The sequence below is a fragment of the Macaca nemestrina genome, chromosome 13, assembly GCF_043159975.1.
Source record: "Macaca nemestrina isolate mMacNem1 chromosome 13, mMacNem.hap1, whole genome shotgun sequence".
NCBI lineage: Eukaryota > Metazoa > Chordata > Mammalia > Primates > Cercopithecidae > Macaca > Macaca nemestrina.
This window is the reverse complement of record NC_092137.1, coordinates 55,452,869-55,475,568: the sequence shown is the minus strand read 5'-3', so window position 1 is coordinate 55,475,568 and position 22,700 is coordinate 55,452,869. Positions and strand designations below refer to the sequence as shown.

Sequence of the window (22,700 nt, the reverse complement as noted above, 5' to 3'; positions counted from 1 at the left end):
TATAATAAATTTGCATACTAAAGGAAACTCCCACTAGCGACATGACAGTTTACAAAAGCCATGGCAACCATCTGGAAGTTACCATATATGGTCCGAAAGGGAGTGGAACTCTCAGTTGTGGAAATTCCCCACCCCTTTCCCAGAAAGCTCATGAATAATTCACTCTTTTTTAGCGTGTGATCAAGAAATCACCATCAAAATAGCCACCCAGCAGCCTTTGGGTTGCTCTGCCTATGGACTAGCCTTTCATTCCTTTACTTAATAAACCTGCTTTCACTTTGCTCTCTTGGCTCCCTCTACCTATTTGGAGCCAAGAACCCACGTGACTTCCTGGGCTGAATCCCAGTTTTGGGGTTCACCCTGTGACATCTTGACAAGTAGTGCCTTTACCAGCCCTGTGGTTGCTGGGTCCCCTTAAGGGTTATCTGGCAAGGGCTATGTTAAGGACAGTGAGAGAGCTATTTATCGTTCTGTCACTTAACCAGCTCAGGGTCCCTAAGTTTCCCTTCTTCTCAGGGCCTCAGTTTCTCCCTCCATAGAATGGAGGAATTGGAATAGATACCTCAAGGGTAACTTACAGCCTTACCAGATGCGTGCCATCACGCCCGGCTAATTTTTGTATTTTTAGTATCACCTGACCTCAGGTGATTTGCCTGCCACAGTCTCCCAAAGTGCCGGGGTTAGAAGCATGAGCCACTTCGCCCGGCCTAAAAGTTTCAAACACACATAAAAGTGGAGAGCATAGTATAACGAATCCCCATATTCCCATCACCCATCTTCAGCAATTAACGTACTGCCATTCTTGTTTCACCTGTTTCCCCCGGCTTCTACTTTGTTTTGTTGGCAGTTCTAATGTTTTTAAAGCAAATTTCTGGTGTCACATCATTCCTCCCATAAATACTTGAGTAGGTATCTAACAGATAAGGACTTTTGACAAAACATGGTATACCATTAACACAACCAACACGGTTAACAGTAATTGTTAAAATATCATGTAATAAAAAAAGAAATATGTAATAATGTTTTCAGTTTTTTTTTTTTTTTTTTTTTTGAGATGGAATCTCACTTTGTTGCCGGCTGGAGTGCAATGGTGCCATCTTGGCTCACTGCAACCTCTGCCTCCTGGGTTCAAGCAATTCTCCTGCCTCAGCTTCCCAAGTAGCTGGGATTACAGGTGCACACCCCCACGCCCGGCTAATTTTTGTATTTTTAGTAGAGACGAGGTTTCACCTTGTTGGTCAGGCTGGTCTCAAACTCCTGACTTCAGGTGATCCACCCACCTCGGCCTCCCAAAGTGTTGGGATTACAGGCGTGAGCCACCATGCCCGGCCAATGTTTTCAATTTTTCTGATTGCCTTCAAAATATCTTTTACCACTAGTTTGTTCAAAATGGTAAAAGAATGTTTGGGGCCTTAAAAAGTATTAAAAATACTTTAGGCTGGGTGCAGTAGCTCATGTAGTAATCCCAGAACTTTGGGAGGCCGAGGGGGAAGGATCACTTGAGTCTAGGAGTTAAAGACCAGCCTGGGCAATATGGCAGAACCCCGTCTCTACTAAAAATACAAAAATTAGCTGGGCCTGGTGGTGCACACCTATAATCCCAGCTACTCAGGAGACTGAGACAGGAGGATCACTTGAGCCCAAGAGGTGGAGGTTGTAGTGAGCTGAGATTGCACCACTACACTCCAGCCTGGGTGAAAGAGTGAGACCTTATGTAAAAAAAAAAAAAAAAAAAAAAAACCCAAAAAACAAAATTTTTTAAGAGTATCATCATATGATATGTAGTGAATTAAATGCTTGTTTTTCCTTTGTACACTGAAGACAGATGGGGGCCCAGGACTTTTGCATGACTCTTGGACATCTCTGTTCCAACCTACCATCAGGAGAGTGGTATTCATTACTTTCCTAATAACTTCCTGTTTTTGCTCTAATCTTTCTTTGTCCTGGCTCATCTTTTTGAGTTTTTGCAAGCCACATCCCTTCATGGCAGCTCTTGAATCAGTCAGGCACGAACTGAAACCCTTCTGTTACTTGGTAGCTCTGTGACCTCAGGCAAATTACCTCTCAGAGCCTCAATTATTGTAAAATTTGGCAAGATCTATTGTAAATGTGGCGAGATCTTGACTTACTGCAACCTCCGCCTCTTGGGTTCAAGAGATCCTCCTGCCTCACCACCATGCCTGCCTAATTTTTGTATTTTTCGTAGAGATTTTTGTATTTTTTGTTGTTCTGGCTGGTCTCAAACTCCTGGGCTCAAGCAATCTGCCCACCTCATCCTCCCAAAGTGCTGGGATTACAGGCATGAGCCACCACACCCAGCCCAACATGATATTTTAATATATGTATACATTGTGAAATGATTAACACAATCAAGCTAGTTAACATATCCATCACCACACATACTTTTTTTTGGCCATCTTAGTATGTGTTTTTCCTGACGTATTTCTATTTACAAATACAAGTATGCCCTATAGAAATGTATGATTTAGTGGGATGTGTACATGTTTAAATATAAACATAAACATTGTGCATATTGTTAAAACAATTCACTTTTTTCACTTAATACATCTTGGAAATTTTTCCATGTCAGCGCTCAGTGAACAACCTGGTCTTTCTAACTGCTGCATAATATTCCTTATTACGACTGTTCCATAACTTATTAAGCCATGCCTTTACTAGAGGACATTCAGGTTGTTTTCAATTTTATGCCTTCACAAACAGTTTTATAGTTAGCATTTTTGTACGTGCTTTTTCAGGCACACGTGCAAAGTATTTCTCAAGGTTAGACATTAGAAGTAGAATGTACGATCAAAGAGCATGCACATTTTAAAATTTAATGTAACCTAATTGTCCTCCTAACTTCCAGTGCTGGATGTTTTTAGTCTTTTTAATTATTGCTACTCTTTTTTCTTTTTTCGAAAGACAGAGTCGACCGGGCACTGTGGCTCACGCCTATAATCCCAACACATTGGGAGGCCGAGGCGGGCGGATCACGAGGTCAGGAGGTTGAGACCATCCTGGCTAACATGGTGAAACCCGTCTCTACTACAAATACAAAAAATTAGCTGGGTGTGGTGGCGCACACCTGGAGTCCCAGCTACTCAGGAGGCTGAGGCAGGAGAATTGCTTGAACTCGGAAGGCGGAGGTTGCAGTGAGCTGAGATGGCACCACTGTACTCCAGCCTGAGAGAAACTCCGTCTCAAAAAAAACCCAGAGTCTTGCTTTGTCACCCACCCAGGCTGGGTGCTGTGGTGCAATCATAGCTCTCTGTAACCTTGAAACTCTTAGGCTCAGGCAGTCCTCCTATCTCAACCTCCTGAGTAGCTGGGACTACAGCTCTGTGTTATTACTACTAGCTAATGAAAATAAATTTTTTTGTTTTGTAGAGACAGGATCTCTCTCTGTTTCCCAAGCTGGTCACGAACTCCTGGGCTCAAGTGATCTGCCTGCCTCAGCCTTCCAAAATGCTGCGATTACAGGTGTGAGTCACTGGCCCGGACTAATGGTTGCTAATCTGATGAGAAAACAATGATATTTTAGTATTTAAGTGTATTTATCTGTATATAGTGAGATTTGACATATTTTCCTTTGCTGTTGGCCATTTGTATTTCTGCTACTGTGAATTGCCTCTTTATATCCTTTGCCTCCCACCCCTTTTTCTTTTTTTCTCTTTTTTCTTTTCTTTTTTTTTTTTGAGACAGTCTTGCTCTGTCACACCTAGGCTGGAGTGCAGTGGCGCGATCTCAGCTCACTGCAACCTCTGCCTCCTGGCTTCAAGCGATTCTCCTGCCTCAGCTTCCTGAGTAGCTGGGATTACAGGCGCCTGATATCACACCTGGCTAATTTTTTTGTATTTCTAGTCGAGACAGGGTTTCACTATGTTGGTCAGGCTGGTCTCGAACTCCTGACCTCAGGTGATCTGCCCATCTCGGCCTTCCAAAGTGCTGGGATTACAGGCGTGAGCCACTGTGCCCAGCCTTCCCTCCCACCCCCCCGCTTTTTTTCTTTTTTCTTATTGAATTGTAGGGATTGTTGGTATACTGAATGTTAGTTCTTTGCTTATGATACCTGCTTCAGATATTTTAATATGTCACTTGTCTTTTTAACTTTCCCCGTATCTTTTATTGTTCTGAATTGTGGGTTGCTATGTTGCCTGGGTTTTTAATCCTTTTGTCTTCCTGGCTTCTATGTTTTTGTACCTTTCTTAAGAAGTCCTTCCTTATCCCATGGTTATAAACATGTGGAAACCATTTTTAGGTTGCAATGAGTTGGGACTGTCCCCAGGGGCCAGAATCTGGTTGGCTTTTGGGACTTAGGAGAGAAGCTCAAGTGGATTGGGTTTGCTCTGGGGGTCTAGAACTCCACATTTTCCTCATCGGAAAGAGCAATGCACAGAAGCCATGGCTGCATGGATGGTCACCACGACCAGAAGCAAGTCTAGACAGAGTGCTTTAAGCTATTGCTGTTGTCTTCCACCCTAGAAGGGTGCAAAAAAAATGTGAGGCCACCCTGAAGGCCCAGTTTTTGGAGAGTTCCATCCTTTCCCTGCAAATTCCTTGACATAGCAGTCCCAGAGCAATGCAGATAAGTATAACAGGAGTAGTTTTGAGCACGTGCTCTGTCCTCAAAGGCAGCTGCCATGTAGTGGAAAAAACAGTCACAGTCCCAGTGTGGTGGTCATGCCTATAATCACAGCACTTTGGGAGGCCAAGGCAGGAGGACTATTCAAGCCCAGTAGTTCAAGACCAGCCTGGGCAACAAGGGAAGATCTCGCCTCTACAAAAAATAAAAAAATTAGCCAGGCATGGAAGAACACTTAAGCCCAGGAGGTCAAGACTGCAATGAGCCATGATGGCTCCACTGAACTCCAAGTCTGGGAAACAGAGGGAGACCCTGTGTCCAAAACAAACAAACAAACAAAAAACAAACAAAAAAAACCATCACAGAGAGGTGTGGTTCTGAAGCCAAACACAAAAGCATTTATCATCACAAGGTTTCACTGAAGTATCTGCATTTGTAATGCACCATGCTAGGCAGGGTGTAGAAAGAGTGATTCTGGGGGAATGTCTCTTCTTTTAGAAATGGCCCCATCCACAGAGGTGTTGTAGAACAGTAGAACAGAATCAGACATCTGTGATTGAGTTCTAGCTCTGTCCTTTAGCAGCTATGAAACTGTGGGCCAATCAGTGAGCTTTTCAAGACCTCAATCTCCTCTGTGCAAAATGGGAATTACCCCAGCTTGTGTGGGGTATTATGAAGATGGATGACATGATGAATGGGAAAGTGGGTTTTATGTGCCCTAAGAAGTATAATATGGACTTAGTGTTTGGGGACACATGAAGAAGAGGATATGGTCTCTGTCCTCAAAAAGCTTGTGATGTATACACGTAGAAACATAAAACACACTTTGGGAGGCCGAGGCGGGTGGATCACGAGGTCAGGAGATCGAGACTATCCTGGCTAACATGGTGAAACCCCGTCTCTACTAAAAATACAAAAAACTAGCCGGGCGTGGTGGCGGGCGCCTGTAGTCTCAGCTACTTGGGAGGCTGAGGCGGGAGAATGGCGTGAACCCGGGAGGCGGAGCTTGCAGTGAGCCGAGATCACGCCACTGCACTCCAGCCTGGGAGACACAGCGAGACTCCGTCTCAAAAAAAAAAAACAAAAAAAAAAAACATAAAACAGGACAAGACAGGAAATGATCAAGTTGTCTAATTGTATGGTAGTGGAAGCTGGAGAAGATCCAGTGTTCAGGACCAGAGTAAAATCCTATCTGTGGCTGTGCTCTTATGAAAGCTGCCAAAAGTGTAAAATGAAATGAAATCATCCAAAGGTGATCATCTTGTCAGCCTGAGTCTTTTTGTCTTGTCTTGTTCTGAAGGACAGTGGAACACCTCTTGGGGCAGGTTTTGTCCTGGGCTCCTGGCTCTAAGGTCACCTCTTTCTTTTTTTTAATTAAAAATTATTTTTAAACTTTTATTTTAGATTTAGGGGTACGTGTGACGGTTTGTTACATAGTTAAACACGAGTCACAGAGGTTTGTTATACATAATATTTCATCACCCGGTATTAATCCCAGTACCCAATAGTTATCTTTTCTGCTCCTCTTTCTGCCCCTACTCTCCCGCTCAAGTAGACCCCAGTGTCTGTTGTTTCCTTCATGTTCATAAGTTATTATTATTTAGCTGCCACTTATAAGTGAGAGCATGCAGTATTTGGTTTTCTGTTCCTGCATTAATTTGCCTCCAGCTGCATACATGTTGCTGCAAAGAACATGATTTCATTCTTTTTTATGGCTGCACAGTATTCCATGGTATATATGTACCACATTTTCTTTATCTAGTCTGTCATTCATGGGCATTTAAGTTGATTACATGTCTTTGCTATTGTGAACAGTGCTGCAGTGAACATTCACATTAATGTTTCTTTATGATAGAATCATTTAGATTCCTCTGGGTATATACACAGTAATGGGATTGCTGGGTCAAATGGTAGTTCTGCTTTTAGCTCTTTGAGCAATTGCCACACTGCTTTCCACAATGGTTGGACCAATTTATACTCTCACCAACAGTGTATAAGTGTTCGCTTTTCAGGCTGGGCATGGTGGCTCACACCTGTAATCCCAGCACTTTGGGAGGCCGAGGCGAGTGGATCACGAGGTCAGGAGATCGAGACCATCCTGGCTAACATGGTGAAACTTCGTCTCTACTAAAAATACAAAAAATTAGCCAGGCGTGGTGGTGGGCGCCTGTAGTCCCAGCTACTCGGGAGGCTGAGGCAGGAGAATGGCGGGAACCCGGGAGGTGGAGCTTGCAGTGAGCCGAGATCGCGCCACTGCACTCCAGTCTGGGAGACACAGCAAGCCTCCGTCACAAAAGAAAAAAAAAAAAAAAAAAAGTGTTCGCTTTTCTCCACAACCTCACCAGTATCTGTTAGTTTTTGACTTTTTAGTAATAGCCATTCTGACTGGTGTGAGATGGCATCTCATTGTGGTTTTGATTTGCATTTTTTTAATGATCAGTGATATTGAGCTTCTTTTTCATATGCTTGTTGCCTGCATATATGTCTGGTTTTTTTTGTTTTTTTTTTTTTTGAGACAGAGTTTTGCTCTTGTTGCCCAGGCTGGAGTGCAATGGTGCCATCTCGGCTCACCATAACCTCTGCCTCCCGGGTTCAAGCGATTCTCGTGCCTCAGCCTGTTGAGTAGCTGAGATTACAGGCATGCACCACCACACCTGACTAATTTTGTATTTTCAGTAGAGATGGGGTTTATCCATGTTGGTCAGGCTGGTCTCAAACTCTTGACCTCAGGTCTCAGGTGATCTGCCTGTCTTGGCCTCCCAAAGTGCTGGGATTACAGGTGTGAGCCACCATGCCTGGCCTTTTTAGAGATGGAGTCTCTCTCTGTCGCCCAGGCTGGAGTGCAGTGGCGCCATCTTGGCTCACTGCAAGCTCCGCCTCCCGGGTTCATGCCATTCTCCTGCCTCGGCCTCCCCAGAAGCTGGGACTACAGGTGTGCCATGTGCCAGCTAACTTTTTGTATTTTTAGTAGAGACGGAGTTTCACCATGTTAGCCAGGATGATCTCAATCTGCTGACCTCGTGATCCACCCACCTCGGCCTCCCAAAGTGCTGGGATTACAGGCGTGAGCCACTGCGTCCAGCTTTTTAAAAATTTTTGAGACAGTCTTGCTCTGTCATGCAAGCTAGAGTGCATTGGTGAGATCTTGGCTCACTGCAACCTCCGCCTCCTGAGTTCAAATGATTCTCCCACCTCGGTCTTGCGAGTAGCTGGAATTACAGGCACGTGCCACCATGCCTGCCTAGTTTTTGTATTTTTAGTAGAGACAAGGTTTTACCACTTTGGCTAGGCTGGTCTCGAACTCATGACCTCAAGTCATCCACCTGCCTTGGCCTCCCAAAGTGTTGGGATTATGGGTGTGAGCCACTACACCTGGCCGTATGTCTTCTTTTGAGAAGTATCTGTTCATGTCCTTTGCCCACTTTTTAATGGAGTTGTTTTTCTCTTGTAAAGCTGTTCAAGTTCCTCGCATTTTACTTTTAAGGCTTTAATTAATCTTGAGTTGACTTTTTTCTTTTGTTTTATACAGCAGTTTGCATTATTGAATTGATTTTTGTGTATGGTATAAGGAAGGGGTCCATTTTCAGTCTTCCGCTTATGTCTAGCCAGTTATCCTAGCATCATTTATTGAATAGGGAGTCTTTTCCCCATTTTCCCCATTTTCTCAGTTTTGGTGAAGATCAGATGCTTATAGATATGTGGCCTTATTTCTGGGCTCTCCATTCTGTTCCATTGGTCTATGTGCCTGTTTTTGTACCAGTACCATGCTGTTTTGGTTTCTGTAGCCTTGTAGCATAATTTGAACTCGGGTAATGTGATACCTCCAGCTTTGTTCTTTTTGCTTAGGATTGCCTTGGCTATTCAGGCTCTTTTTTGGTTCCATATAAATTTTAAAATAGTTTTTTTCTAGTTCTGTGAAGATTGTTGGTAGTTTGGCAGGAATAGCATTGAATCTGTAAATTGCTTCGGGCAGTATAGCCATTTTAATGATACTGATTCTTCCTATCCATGAGCATGGGATGTGTTTTCCATTTGTTTGTGTCTTCTGTGATTTCCTTGAGCAGTGTTTTGTAATTCTCATTCTAGAGATCTTTCACCTCCCTGGTTAGCTGTATTCCTAGCTATTTTATTCTTTTTGTGGCAATTGTGAATGGGATTCTCTTTCTGATTTGGCTCTTGGTTTGAAGCCTGCCTCTTTGTTTTCCTTTGATTTAGCCTTACATGCCTGCAAGGCTTTTATCTGCCAGAAACTTTGCCTCCTTGGTTAAATGACCCTGTGAGAGCTTCTAGGTATCAAACCAGGAGCCATCAAACTGGATCTAGATGGAAAGGCTGAGAAACTGGCTACTGGGGCCTCAATACACCCTATGCTGTGCCCCCTCCTCAGGAATTCAGTCTTGTTCCATGGTGCGTCCCCAAAAGAATGAAGAAGTTCATCAGAGAAGGATACTGACAAAAGAGAGGGGGTTAGGGTGATTCTCTCAGCTCAAACTTGCTGCAGCATCTATGTGTGGGGCTGGCAGTTGCACTGTGGTCTCTGGAGAAGAGTCCTGTGACTGGCTTCTGCATTATTTTGCCTTTGCTCAGCTGTGGGCCAGTACAATAAAGATACAAAGTTCCTAGTCCATCCCTGAATGGGCCATTTTACTTCCCAAGACCAGCTGCCTTACAGAGAGATGCTGGACTTCATTACAAAGGGAGGTGGTGACTGAATAGTCCTGGTTAGGGATAGCTACACAATTTGCAAGGCCCAGTGCAAAATGAAAATGCAGAGTCCTTATTCAAAAATTAGGAAAGAAAAGTGCTATTAAAGGTGCTTTATATAAACTTTTTCCTTCAAAAAGATCTTGTTACTTATAAACGTAATGGGCATAATAGTGTTACATGAGTAACAATATAAACTTAAAAATGCAAAAAGCCACTTTTGGTGTCATATGGTATTATATTATATAATAAGTGATAATTACCAATGTGATATCTTGATCATAAGATTTTTCTGGCTTACTTTTTTGCAAATTCATTTATGAGGTCATCAAAAGTTTTACTTTTAGCAACTTCATTTTCAATTGATATAATTGAAAGTGACAGTCATTTTTGGCAAATACAAGATCTCAAATAATTTTTGACAGTTTTTAATTTTGCGAATAATCTTTCTGCTGATGTAATTGTTACTGGAGCTCTTAAGCCTATTTTATAGGCTGGGACAGCATTGGGGTAAATTTCTGATAAATTATTTTAAAATATAAATTTTAGTACATTTAGAGTTGATGATAGCCTTGAAGTAAGTCTGAATTTAATTTCAAATATAAATTTATGAGTGACATTTTAATGTTTCCTTTGGCATTTTTTGCAACTTGCTGAGGTCATACAAGAATCAAAAGTGGTTTCATGATTTGTATATAGTTTAAAATGCCTATTTATGCATTCTATTGCTTTATCTTCCATTATACAAATTAATTTTAGATTTTCTTTCTTGTTAATAATTGGCTTATTCCTTATAAAATAATGCTCTTTCTGCTGATGCAATGGTCTCTACATTTAATTTCTATTTCTAAGTCTGTGGATATTGGATTTGCAGTGCTGTAATAATTTTAAAACTAGAGATTCCAAGCTCATTGGATAATTCTAATAACTCTGATTGATAGACTTTATTGCAATGTCTATGTGTACATTTGTATTTTGTGGTATTAACTAATTTAACAACAAGGTTTACTGTTTGAGCACTGGCAGTTCCTGTCCCAGTGCTCTGGCTGGAGAGTTATTATTTGTGCAGATGGTGCAGGGACAGGCTCTGGGGATGGGTGTGTGTGCAGGTCTCCCACCTCTGTCCTCGTGCTCCCTCGTGGAGTTTCTACCTCTTCTGGGGCTGTGGCCACTACTACCACCTAAGCTTCTGCTGCCCCCACCACCACTGTCACTGATCTGGGCTCAGCTCTGTTTCTGGGTGCTGCCCAGCACACTGCCTGCTCGTGCCCATAGGACTGACCCATCTGTGTGTGGACTGCTGCCAGCTTATCTTCCCTACTGACATGCCTGCTCCATCCTCTCATCAGACGTCACTTACAAAACACAAATTCAAAGATAAAATTATTATGAATTTCAGACAATAGCCACAGAACGTTAAACCAACTATGGGGTTCTTTTGGAGCCTTGGGCTTGTGCAAATGACTACACAGGTTGCAGGCCCATGGAGCCAGCTCTGATCAGGGCCATGTGTGCAAACCTTGGTGGGGAAGTAATGACTTCTTGGTGCTATAAACCAGAAAGCACTCTAAGTCAGGGAACCGTAAAAATCAGGAACATGGCCGGGCGCGGTGGCTCAAGCCTGTAATCCCAGCACTTTGGGAGGCTGAGACGGGCGGATCACGAGGTCAGGAGATCGAGACCATCCTGGCTAACACGGTGAAACCCCGTCTCTACTAAAAAATACAAAAAAAAAAAACTAGCCGGGCGAGGTGGCGGGCGCCTGTAGTCCCGGCTACTCGGGAGGCTGAGGCAGGAGAATGGCGGGAACCCGGAAGGCGGAGCTTGCAGTGAGCTGAGATCCGGCCACAGCACTCCAGCCTGGGTGACAGAGCGAGACTCCGTCTCAAAAAAAAAAAAAAAAAAAAAAAAAAAATCAGGAACATGTTCTAAAAAATGGAAACCCAAGGCCGGGTGCAGTGGCTCATGCCTATAATCCCAGCACTTTGGGAGGCTGAGGCAGGTGGATTGCTTGAGTCCAGGAGTTTGAGACCAGCCTGGGCAACATGGCAAAATCCTCTCTCTATAAAAAATACAAAAATTATCCTGAGGGGCCCCTACTTGTGGGGCTGAGGTGGGAGGATCGCTTGAGTCCTGGAGGTTGAGGCTACAGTGAGCCAAGATTGCACCACTGCACTCCAGCCTGGGCAACAAAGTGAGACCCTGTCTCAAAGAAAAAAAAAAAAAGAAAATACAGATAAGTAAAAATAAGAAATCCCACCTGGCAGAAATACCGCTAAAATTTTGTTATGTGCTCTAGCAATCTTTTTGTATTTCTGTATGTTTTCAGAAAAAAAGTTCAATATAGAAAAGTACAGTGAATAACATGACATGACAAGCACTCATGTTCTCAGTATCCTGGATGAGTAAATATTTATATTTTGGTATATTTATTTCAGGTTATTTTATATAAAAGAAAACATTACTGATAAAGTTTAAGTACCATTGGTACCTCACACAAATCCCATTTTCCTTCCTCCTTCCCTGGTAATTGTCATCATCAGAGGAAGAGTAAGAATAATGGTCGATGACAATAGCATGATAATAATAATGACCTCAGGCCGGGCGCGGTGGCTCAAGCCTGTAATCCCAGCATTTTGGGAGGCCGAGACGGGCGGATCACAAGGTCAGGAGATCGAGACCATCCTGGTTAACACGGTGAAACCCCGTCTCTACTAAAAAATACAAAAAACTAGCCGGGCGAGGTGGCAGGCGCCTGTAGTCCCAGCTACTGGGGAGGGTGAGGCAGGAGAATGCCGTAAACCCGGGAGGCGGAGCTTGCAGTGAGCTGAGATCTGGCCACTGCACTCCAGCCTGGGCGACAGAGCTAGACTCCGTCTCAAAAAAAAAAAAAAAAAAAAAAAAAAAATAATAATAATAATAATAATAATGACCTCAGTGGATAAAAGGATCTGTCATGCTTCCCAGAAAATTCTGTATACTTTGATAGATGCTCTATGATTATAATTATCTTTTCTCAGAGCCTTCTGTTGAAAAGACTGGTAATAAATAGAACATGAATCAAATAGGTAGATATTAGCTAAAAATTTAATTAGCCGAAGAAGGAGATATAGTGGTGATGGTCTTGGGCTGACGTCTCCTGAGACCCTAATCACAAACTTCATAGTATCTCTTAGTGATAGTTTTCTTACCAGGGCAATTCCTTGTCGTCAGTTAGATTTTTCCTGATGTTGTGCTCTTGGCTCCCTGAGCTGCTTCTATCATAATACTGAACACATGATTACCAGTTTAATTGCAGGTAATTTTTACCAGACTGTGAGCTCCATGAGAGCAGGGATTGGGACTGACTGTCTCATTCATTGGTCTATTTCCAGTCCCATGTGTGGTGTCTGTCAGACACGGCACAATAAGTATTTGGTGAATGACTGGAAAACAGTCTCAGGACATAGAGCTGTTGCTATTGTGTGGGATTCAAGGCTGATTCTGGGTTCTGGGGTTTAGTCTGGGGAAGGCATTGGATGCTGAACGTTTTTACTGGGGGTGTTTGGTTCTGTGGCCCCATGGGAATTTTCCCAGCTGTCCTAGTGGCCACCAGAGTTTCCTTATTGGTCAAGTCAACCCTGAAAGGAGACCCTGGGGACCCCTGTGGTTGAATGCCATGTCTGGAGCAGCTGCTGCCTGCAGCTATGTGTGTGTGAGCTGGAGACCCGAGCTTTTCTTAATCTCTGAGCCAGGCTGCTGACAATAAACAAGCTTTCCGCCCAGCAGCTGCTGGTGGTTGCCTCCCACACGGCCCACCCTAGCCCTGCCTGGAGATGGCATGACTCCTTCCCGGTTGCTCTAATAATAACAACATTATATTCTCAGTCAGAGCTTGAGGGCTTCACTCAGAGACATTTTTTCACTTGCTTGAGAATGGGAGTCAGAGAAAGCATAGACACATAGAAAACTCATTTGGACATTTTTTTTTTTTTTAATTTATTTATTATTATTATACTTTAAGTTGTAGGGTACATGTGCATAACGTGCAGGTTTGTTACATATGTATACTTGTGCCATGTTGGTGTGCTGCACCCATCAACTCGTCATTTACATCAGGTATAACTCCCAATGCAATCCCTCCCCCCTCCCCCCTCCCCATGATAGGCCCCGGTGTGTGATGTTCCCCTTCCTGAGTCCACCATTTGGACATTTATTGAAACCATCTCCAAGTTCATTTGGTCAGGTTCAAGTTTTTAAATACCCCTGCTTGTCTTCTGGCTGCTGAGCAGTGGAAAGGGGACAAGCTGAGTGGAGGGACAGTGAGAGGTCTGGGGGCCAGCCCCAGCCTGGTGGAAGGGCCCCTTGTAAAGCCTGGGCCGGAGGGAGGTTGGCAGGGCAGGGCCCGAGGCTGGGCTCCAGTTTCCCTGAGCCTGCCAGGGTGCCCAGCCGGGAGTTTCTGTTTGTGCCCACCCTGGTGAGCTGAAGATAAGGGGAAACCCGCTGGGAAAAGTGGCTTCGGAGAGCTGAAGTGAGAGGGACCGGAAGTGTTGCTTTCCTTCTAAGAACCTTTGCTTCCTTCGGCCTCGGCCTCTGCCTGGGGTGGCACAGGGTTGCTTTCTTCAGAGATGCAGCTGTGCTGTTCAGCCCCTCCTTAGGTTCTGCCAAGGCAAGGCCTGGGTGTCCAGAGTGGGCATGGGAATCATTCATCCACCCCACCTCTCAGTGCCATGGGCCAGTCTGGGCCTCACACAGCCCACAGTGAGGCATGGGTTTGCATTTTACAGTCACTTGCAATGACTGTGCTTTTTTCCAGTTCATGAGAGCAAATGTAGAGGTGCTCTTGGAATCCCGTCTTTACCCTCCTGCATCTGAGGCTGGTGAGCAGCGGAGAGAAGGAGAAATGAGAAGCCAGCTGGTCAATGGCCTGACTCCTCCGCCCCTGCTTAATTATGGGTTGGCCATACAGCTAATCCCATTTTCTCAACAGCCCTATGACATGAGGGAGGAGGAGGTAGTTGTGGAAACCACATGCCCTAGATCCTAGTGGTGCTCCAGCAGCCTGGGAGCAAGGTTGCCCTGGGACATCCCTGGGGAACTATTGACTTCTCTCCCTGATCTTTTGCTTTTTTGCTCCCTGTAATACTTTCATCATTTTCACTATGGCTAAGCGAGATTCCAAGTTGGGCTGGTCACTCTGCCCAGAGAATACAGGTTCTGTGCAATAAAATGCTCTATAAATCCAAGGCATTATGAAATTTACTTCTAGTATAAGGCTTTTATACTCGCATCCAATAAGTCTGTGTCCCCTAGCTAAGGGATGAAGCCAGCCAGCTGTCACATGAGCTCTCTGTTCTTGAATAGACTCAAGGCTTTGTTCAAAGCTTTTCAGATGGATTCATTTAAAACTGCAGCTTCCCTGCCACTTTAAAAAATTCACCCTATCCATCAGCCTGGTACTGTTGAGTATATTACCATTACACGTAGAGGCATAGACTGTAACTCCCAGTGTAGAGAACAAAACTTTACATTGAGTAATTGCAGGAAACTTGACTGCAATTCACTAAGAATGTGTTCTGATGAATAAGGAAAAAAAATTTTCAAAAAATAGGTCAGGGCGCTTTTAGGGAGCCCAAAAACCCTGCAAGGATTCTCTGCAGGTATAATGATTGGGCAGTCCATCCAGCCTCCCACCTCTGTCTCCTTCCCTTGTATTTCTTTTCCAGGCTGCTGTCTGTGACAGCTCAGGCAGGGGCCCCAGGCAGCTCTCCTCTGAATTCTTCCTCTTGACATCTCTCTGCCTTCTTCACACTGCAAATCAGCCTCACTAGCACCTCAGCTTCTAATTTTAGCTGCTGTTTTGCATTCTGTGTAGCATACAAGGAAATGTAATGCGGAATTTAGACAGGAGAAAAGGCAGGCTGCTTGCTTCCTGACAAATTGTCAGGGACCCATATCTGATGGTTGAATTCTGATAGCAATCAGAACAACAGGGAACAGAATGGTTGTGTCCTCATCTGCATTAGAGATCAGTCTCTTTTTCAGGGTTCCATGAGCTAGGACCTTTCTGTCCTTTTCCCTCTGCACTGATGGCTGGTTGCATGATTTCAGAAACCACTAGACTTAACTCCTGCTTTGGGGAAGATTCAACTTGACACTGAGAGGGAGTTTGTGCGTGTGTGTGTGTTTGGGGGGCAGGGAGGATTGCTTTACAAAAGAATCCTGAACTAAATTCAATAGTCTGTCCACTAGAAGCAGAGAACCATAGTGTATACGCTTTATCATGTGAAACTTCTTCCTGGGTGTCTTTTTTTTTTTTTTTTTTTTTTGAGACAGGGTCTTGCTCCATTGCCCAGGGTGTAGTGAAATGGTGTGAACACAGCTCACTGCAGCCTTGACCTCCTGAGCTCAAGCAATGCTCCCAACTCAGCCTCCTAAGTAGCTGGAATTACAGGTGCACACCACTTCTCCTGGCTAATTTTTAGAATATTTGTAGAGGCAAAGTCCCAGTATGTTGCTCAGGCTGTTCTTGAACTCCTGGGCTCAAGCAGTCCTTCACTTTGACCTCCCAAAGTGCTGGGATTACAGGCATGAGCCACCATGCCCAGCCCTGGGTGTCTTTTAAAAGACAGGGCAAAATTTTGAGAGTAGACTAGATCGGTGCTACCCAAAGTGTGGCAGCATCAGCCACAACTAGAAGCTTGTTAGAAATTCAGTCTTTTCAGGGGTGGGGTTGCTACACATTTCATTAGTGAGACAAAACAAAACATTCCAAACAAACCAACCTTTGTTATTATGAAATATAACACACAGAAAACTGCATAGATGCATTATATAAAGGGAATCTTATAAAACCAAATGAATTATAATAAAAGGAACCCTGTGTCATTTCCACCCATGTTAAGAAATAGAACATTGCTAGCATCTCAGTAGACCCTTGCCCAGTGGAATTCCAACTCCCTTCCCTACCCCAAAGGTAATCACTCTCCTGGCTTCTGTGCTTTTTTCTTTTTTATATTTTTACCATCAAAGAATGCATCCCTGCACAGCACAGAGTAGTTTGCCTGTTGACCTTTATCTGAATGAAATCATGAAGTACGTACTTCTTTGTGTCTGGTTTCTTTTGCATATTTTATCTGTGAGATTTCATGAAGCTTTTAACACAGCAATTCTTGCCCCTTCTAGAGCAGCCACGCCCTCTCATTGTTTAGATCCATAGCAACCCCTCAGAAAAGCATAGATTCTCCTTTAAAATTACAGCAAGTTAAAATTAATTTGATTAATGAGGATTTCATTGTGCTCCCTGAGCCAGGTGTTATTCCCTGGGATGCTGCTGAGCCAGGATTGGGACTTGCTGCTCCAGGGCTGTGTCTTCTCTGTTCCAGGACGAGCTTGAGGTGATGGTTAGGAGGCCCTTCAGGAAGGTGCTGCTCATTGAAGGAAATGCTGGAAGCTGTGAGCTTTCAGGAGCCTCAAAACCCAATACTCAACCAGTGTGTGACATTGGATCAGGTCCGAGATGACCCAGGGCTATTTCAAGGTTTCATATGTCTGTCTTTATGCTTTTTTCATTGAAGTTTTCTGATCCATCACATAAGAAACAGCTATCCGGTCGGGTGCAGTGGCTCACACCTGTAATCACCAGCCAAGGCAGGTGGATCACTTGGGGTCAGGAGTTCGAGACCGGCCTAACCAACAGGATGAAACCCTATCTCTACTAAAAATACAAAAATCAGCTGGGCATGGTGGCAAACACCTGTAGTCCCAGCTACTTGGAAGGCTGCAGCAGGAGAATTGCTTGAACCCAAGAGGTGGAGGTTGCAGAGAGCTGAGATTGTACCACCACACTCCAGCCTGGGTGACACAGCAAGACTCCTTCTGGAAAAGAAAAAAAAAAAAGAAAAGAGGCCGGGCGCGGTGGCTCAAGCCTGTAATCCCAGCACTTTGAGAGGCCGAGACGGGTGGATCACGAGGTCAGGAGATCGAGACCATCCTGGCTAACACGGTGAAACCCCGTCTCTACTAAAAAATACAAAAAACTAGCCGGGCGAGGTGGCGGGCGTCTGTAGTCCCAGCTACTCGGGAGGCTGAGGCAGGAGAATGGCGTGAACCCGGGAAGCGGAGCTTGCAGTGAGCTGAGATCCGGCCACTGCACTCCAGCCTGGGCGACAGAGCGAGACTCCGTCTCAAAAAAAAAAAAAAAAAAAAAGAAAAGAAAGAAAAAGATACAGCTATGCATAAGGGAGAGTGCTGGGAAATGTAGAAGAGATGAGACATCTAAGGTGCAGTTATTGACCAGTCTTTTCGCCTAGAATCTTGCTCCCTACAGAGGTTAAGGGCATGGCCTTTGAGTCAGACCAGCCTGGATTCTGGTCCTGCCTCTGCCACTCATCAGCCATGTGACTCTAAGTTCATCCTCATCTTAGAATGGAGATTATAATAATAGTACATACCTCATGGGGCTATTCTGATGATTAATTAAGAAATGCTTGGAAAGTGCTTAGCTTAGCATCTGACTAATAATTCCAGCTAACAGTGAATGCTTCCAATGTATTAGCTACTGGAATCCTATATGATTGATTCTGTTGTTATCCTCAATTTCAGATGAGGACACTGAGGCTCAGAGAGGTTAAGAAACTTGCCCAGGATCCCATGGCTAATATGTGATGTGGAGACATTTTAACACTCTTAACCACTGTGTTGTGTATCTATTTTTATCATCATTTTATGTCAAGGCTTTGATATTCTTGATATATTTCTCCCATTATCTGTTTCAAACCTCTGACATGGCTTCTAGCACAGCCAGAGTCTTATCAGCTGCTGGTCTAGGATCAGCCTGATGAAACAATTAGAAATGAGGCCCCAGCAGTGACTCATGCCTGTAATCCTAGCACTTTGGGAGTCCAGGCAGGAGGATAGCTTGACAAGGCCAGGAGTTTGAGACCCGCCTGGGCAACAAAGTGAGACCCAATCTCAAAAAAAAAAAAAAAAAAAAAAGAGACTAGTCCCCATCTCCTTGTTATATGATCCTCTTTTGGGGTTGTCTCTCACAATAGAAGCTAATGGCCACAACAGTAGCCATGTTGAATGCACCCAGAGGGTCCTACCTGTCACTTTACAAAGCACTAGCTTACCCTGAAGCCTTGAATCACACTGAGCTGGGATTCTGCAGCACTGAGTCATCAAAATGTTTCAAGGGTTAGAAAATGGTCCTAAGAGGATGGCATAAAGAAACTGTGAGGAGGAGGTAGTGGTTTTGTAGCAGCACATTGGTGACTTTAACTTTGAGCCAGATGTACAAGTTGCTGGATTTCCCTGCCCATATATGGTAAGAGGAGAAGCAATGTACAGAAAGGATGAGCTAGACAGAATGCTTTTCTTCTGTCAATGACAAAAACATAGTGCCCCGGAATAGAATACTGAGGGGCTATTGGGAGCAGACTGTGCTTTCTTGGGCAGTAGCATTAGTAGCTTAAGATGGGGGTGGACCCCAGCCTTCTTTTCTCATGATTTTGTGATAGATGGGCCCAATGTAATCACAGAAGTTCTTATAAGAGAATGAGAGAAGCAGGAGAGTCAGTTTCATAGTGATGTAAAGTGAGAAAGACTCAATCAGCTATTGCTGGCTTTGAAGATGAAGGAAGAGGACCAGGAGTCAAGGAAAATGGGAGCTTTTAGAAGTCAGAAAAGGCATGGAAACAGATTGTCCTCTAGTCCTTCTAGAAAGGAATACGGACCTTCTGACATCTTGATTTTAGCCTAGTAAGATTCATGTCAGACTTCTGACCTACAGAGCTGATAAGATAATAAATGTGTGTTGTTTTAAGCCACTAATTTGTAGTAATTCATTATATAAACCATAGAAAGCTGATATGCACCATTTAACCCATATACCAAGAATATAATTTGGAAAATCAAATTGTCTGAAGGGAGAAGTTTTTATGTTCTTTCCCAGCTGTGACTTCTATATCCCAAGTGCATGAAACCTGTAAGCCCACATGCATGTGCTGGTGTGGCATCTACAGTGGTAACAGTTAATAAATACTTCTTTTTTTTTTTTTTTTTTTTTTTTTTTTTTTTGAGGCGGAGTCTTCACTCTGTCGCCCAGGCTGGAGTGCAGTGGCACCATCTCGGCTCACTGCAAGCTCTGCCTCCCGGGTTCGCGCCATTCTCCTGCCTCAGCCTCCCGAGTAGCTGGGACTACAGGCGCCCGCCACCGCGCCCGGCTAATTTTTTGTATTTTAGTAGAGACGGGGTTTCACCGTGTTAGCCAGGATGGTCTCGATCTCCTGACCTCGTGATCCGCCCGCCTCGGCCTCCCAAAGTGCAGGGATTACAGGCGTGAGCCACCGCGCCCGGCCAATAAATACTTCTATCTCTTAAGTCATCTTTAAAATGATGCACCCTCTAGTGAACCTGGGATTGACAAAGGGAGATGAATGGGGGTGGCTATTCTTCATGCTATTGCCACCCCTGAGCCTTTGCACCCACGGAAGCTTTAGAGGAGGAACGTGCCTTTTCAAAGGCAGTCTAGAGAATGGGTGTACTAACTTTCTTTTTTTTTTTTTTTTTTTTGAGACGGAGTCTTGCTCTGTCGCCCAGGCTGGAGTGCAGTGGCCAGATCTCGGCTCACTGCAAGCTCCGCCTCCCGGGTTCACGCCATTCTCCTGCCTCAGCCTCCCGAGTAGCTGGGACTACAGGTACCCGCCACCTCGCCGGGCTGGTTTTTTGTATTTTTTAGTAGAGACGGGGTTTCACCATGTTAGCCAGGATGGTCTTGATCTCCTGACCTCGTGATCCGCCCGTCTCGGCCTCCCAAAGTGCTGGGATTACAGGCTTGAGCCACCGTGCCCGGCCCAAGAATGGGTGTACTAACTTTCTATGGTTTTCTGGAGTTATTTATTTATTTAGAGACAGAGTCTCACTGTGTCACCCAGCCTGGAATGCAGTGGTGCAATCTTGGCTCACTGCAACCTCCGCCTCCTGGGTTCAAGTGATTCTCCTGCCTCAGCCTCCCAAGTAGCTGGGATTACAGGCGTGTATCACCACACCTGTCTAATTTTTGTATTTTTGGTAGAGACAGGGTTTCACTATGTCAGCCAGGCTGTTCTTGAACTCCTGACCTCAAGTAATCCACCCACCTCGGCCTCCCAAAGTGCTGGGATTACAGGCGTGAGCCGCCACCCCTGGCCTGGAGTTAATCAGGAGACATCAACCATGACCTGGACTTTGGAGCCTCCTTGTTCCCTTCCAGCTCCATCCCCTGCATAGAGAAATGAGTTTCTCCTTTGCTGACTCACGTTTCAAACTGCAAAGTGGAGCTGCAGACTAATTCACAAAAGAGGGAGGTGGGACAAATCAACACTTGGTGCAAAGATGCACCAAGTCCCAGAATGAAAAAGCGACCTGGTAAAATGTTCTAAGTGTGCCTGTCTTATCATAGACTAATGTATAATAGTCTATAATATTATTCCAAATAGTCTATAATATTATTCCAGCAGACGATTCTAAACTGCTGACTGGGAAAATATAAATCTAGCTATATCTTCCGATAAATTGTATATTTAGCATTTTAAGATGAAAACAAAACTTTCAACAAGTACAAAGAAAATCAAGCTTTGAAAAATGCATGGTTTCCAAAGCACATTTGTGAGGCCATTTCAGGGAGCAATAGGCTCAGCATGGATGTTTCTTTCACAGCCCAGTTTAGTTGTGTGGGACCCAGGTTCAGAAGCAGTTGGTATTCTGTTTTTGGCCAGAGAGGGGTGGCCAAGAACACTCCCAAGAGCAGCGAAGGGCCTATGTTTGGCACCAGACTTTTAGACAGGTGGTTCCTTAGCCTTCTGATCCTGGACTGGTCAGTCGTGATCTCCAGTCACTTTGGACTGGGGGTCACCTCTCCCTCACCTTCTACAAGAGTAATAGGTGCTTCTAGCAACTCTTCGGTAGGGCAGGGTTGGGATGATGTGGGTTGTAAAGCAGGCAGATAGAGCAAATTTACCTACGCTGGACTGCATGGACCCTACAGGTCCGGGGTGAAATGTCACCTGCGGGACGGAAATCCATAATATTGTTCAACTGGAGCAAGGGCCGCTGCAGCAACTTCTCCCCCAGAGCAACTACCATCACCACCCTTGTCTCTTTTATCCCCTGCAGAGAGACAGACAGAAGCTTTCCAGAGGAGGATGGAGTAGCCAGGGATGCTCACCTGAGATCCTCCTCTGTTGCTTGTGATTATTGATAAGACCTGAATTCAGTTCCACATGGGCCTGAACATGCCCCAGTCTGTAGAAACCACAGTTCTGAAGTCCTGAGGGATCCTCTTCTACAGGTAAGCAAGGCTTCCACACATAAAGTAGAGAATACACCCTTTCGCACCCTAGGAAGCCTTGGACTGCACTGCTTATCCTCCTCGCAAAAGAAAGGAGAGGGCTTCTTTTGGTGGTGGCCTTTTTATTTTCCTAGCAGCAGCACAGGGCATAGCCTTTCTCTTAATGTCAGGTCATGGTCTTCCTCCTTCTCACACCAGTGCTGGTGGTTTTTGGGGCCCTGGAATCACAGTGTGGCCAGGGCCTTCTATCTATGGACCATCCGCTGAGCTCCCAGATGCCACATTGATCTTGCCACAATTTTTCTTTCTACAGTTTGTTCTCATGTGTCTAGAGACCAATTTCTCCATCTTTGTAAATGTCAGACTCTTGCAGCTTCCTCTTTTTGTTTTTAGCTATTTGGTTGTTCCAGAAACTCCAGTTGGGGGTTGGCAGAAGAAATAAAACAAGGAAGCCAGAGTCATGAGCAGCTCTGATGAATTCTCTAGCAGAGGAGAACTCTAACTGTATCATCAAAAGAGAGTTGGGGATTATCTGTTATTTTCATTGTCCTTGCCACTTCAGCCCCTATTTATTCAGTTATAGAAGTACAGGCCTATTCCTGAACCTCCTGGGTTGATCCATTTGGAAATTGTTTCATAGAGACAGCTCAAGCTGCAAGACGAGGCTGGGAGCCAGTGGCAGCATGGATGCGGGGAGCTTCAGGATCAGGTTCCGGCATGGCCTGTGAGGACTGCTGCAGACGCAGCTGAGGCAGCCCAGCTCCAGGCTCGCTGGAGGGGCAGTGTCTGGGGAGATGCTTCTCTATAAAAAGCTTAGAGGTCAATGTGGAGTTTCCTATTCTTTCCTCTGGCCATGCTTAGATTTAGAACAATACTAGTGTGGAAAGTGCAGCTGCTGTAAAGCCAGTCGTGTTGACGTGGTTGGGAGCCTAGACCCCGAACCCCACAGTCTGGGCTCAAGCCTTGCTTAATCACCGCTTGACTTTGGCTCTGTGACCTCTGGTTTCCTCACCTGTAAAATGAGGACTTTACTGGGTTGCTGTCAGGGGTAAATGAGGCAACATACACCAAGTGCTTAGCAAATGATAAGCGTTCAGTCAGTGG

At 44.7% G+C, this 22,700-nt stretch overlaps 1 long non-coding RNA gene across 1 annotated transcript in view; it reads left to right on the top strand.

The window, feature by feature from the left end:
• LOC139357848 (uncharacterized) overlaps positions 1 to 22,700 on the top strand; it is a 99,334-nt gene that overhangs the window by 18,653 nt on the left and 57,981 nt on the right. The window contains exon 5 of the long non-coding RNA XR_011611732.1: positions 21,422 to 21,596. This is a non-coding gene — a long non-coding RNA (uncharacterized lncRNA). The remainder of the gene's footprint in view (positions 1 to 21,421; positions 21,597 to 22,700) is intronic.